At 38.8% G+C, this 1,509-nt stretch overlaps 1 pseudogene; it reads left to right on the top strand.

Annotated features, from left to right (window-relative positions):
* The first annotated feature begins 741 nt into the window (after positions 1-741).
* On the top strand, positions 742-865 carry LOC115519641 (annotated as a pseudogene).
* Positions 866-1,509: the final 644 nt, after the last annotated feature.

Here is a 1,509-nt window from a genome sequence, read left to right as displayed (position 1 = left end):
GGCGCCCTAACTGTTGTATTTAATAGTCAACCACTATACTCCCAGATCCTAAAATGAACTTTTTTTTTCACATGTTAATATATCTTACATTTGATATAATAAGCATTCTGGTTTGTATTTTCTTTCTAAATATTATATATAAAATAACAGTGCATCTCATATAATCCATGGCCTCTTGGGTTTGCTGAAACATTTCATAACTGAATATACGGTCACCCTGAAAAGTAAGTACACATCTTAGAGAGATTGTTAGGGCACCTGGGTGGCTCAGTTGGTTGGGCGGCCGACTCCGGCTCAGGTCATGAAATCGCAGTCCATGAGTTTGAGCCCTGCATTGAGCTCTGTGCTGACAGCTCAGAGCCTAGAACCTGCTTTGCATTCTGTGTCTCCCTTTCTCTCTGTCCCTCCCCCGTTTGCAATCTGTCTCTCTCTCTCTCTTTCAAAAATAAACATTAAAAAATTTTTTTTTAAAGAGAGAGATTGTTTATCATATTTTATTTACCATTCTCTCCTCACCACACACTCATCCCCAACAAACACATAATCCACAGCATATTAACACCATATGGCTATGTTAAATTTTGTAACATGAGTTTTCATAAGATTTTGTAATAAACTTCTAAAGCTGCAATGAAATATTTGTGCTTCAACTACCATTGTCTAGGCTGGTGGAAAAAAATCTTTATTGTCTTGCTAAAAGGAAAGTTCTGTGACATTGTTAGAATACAAAAGAATAGTTTCATCGATTCTCGGCCTTTTGGCTAAGATCAAGTGTAGTACAAAAGAATACAGTTTTTCATTCTTTTATTTACTAGTGAGTTCATTTTCATTAACCAGTGTATTAGTCTGCTAGGGCTAACATAACAAAATGCCACAGACCGCGGGGCTTAAACAAGTATTTATTTTCCCACAGCTTTGGAGGCTGGAAGGCTAAGACCAAATGCCGTCAGGATTGGTTTTTGATGAGGCTTCTCATTCTGGCTTGTAGATGGCCACCTCCTCACTATGACCTCACATGGCCTTTCCTCTGTGTGCAGGTATCGAGAGAAGTCTCTAGTATCTTTTCCTCTCCTTATAAGGACACCAGTCCTATGAGATTAGGGCTCCACCATTCTGACCTCACTTAACCTCAGTTACATTCTTAAAGGCTCTATGTCGAAATATAGTCACATTGGGGGTTAGGGCCACTCAGGCTCCCCAATAAAAATCATTTATAACAATATTTACTGATAATTTACCACGTGCCCTAATCTATACTAAGTGGCTTACACATACTATCTCATGTGATACTCATGGCAAACTTCTGAGATAGGTATTTCAGTTCAACGTGAGATAACGGAGGCTTAGAAGCTAAGATCATTTCCCAAAGAGATACAAATGGTAGGTGGTAGACTTGGTCTTAATTCAGGTCTGCCTGAGTCTAGAATTCAGGCTCTCAACTGCTATGCCACACTGCTTCCATTTAAACTCTTTTCATATTCGTTATTCAAACTGGACTACGAAAGGAAC

The sequence above is a fragment of the Lynx canadensis genome, chromosome B4, assembly GCF_007474595.2.
Source record: "Lynx canadensis isolate LIC74 chromosome B4, mLynCan4.pri.v2, whole genome shotgun sequence".
Lineage (NCBI taxonomy): Eukaryota > Metazoa > Chordata > Mammalia > Carnivora > Felidae > Lynx > Lynx canadensis.
Note: the sequence above shows the minus strand (reverse complement) of the source record. Positions and strands in the feature narration are given on the sequence as shown.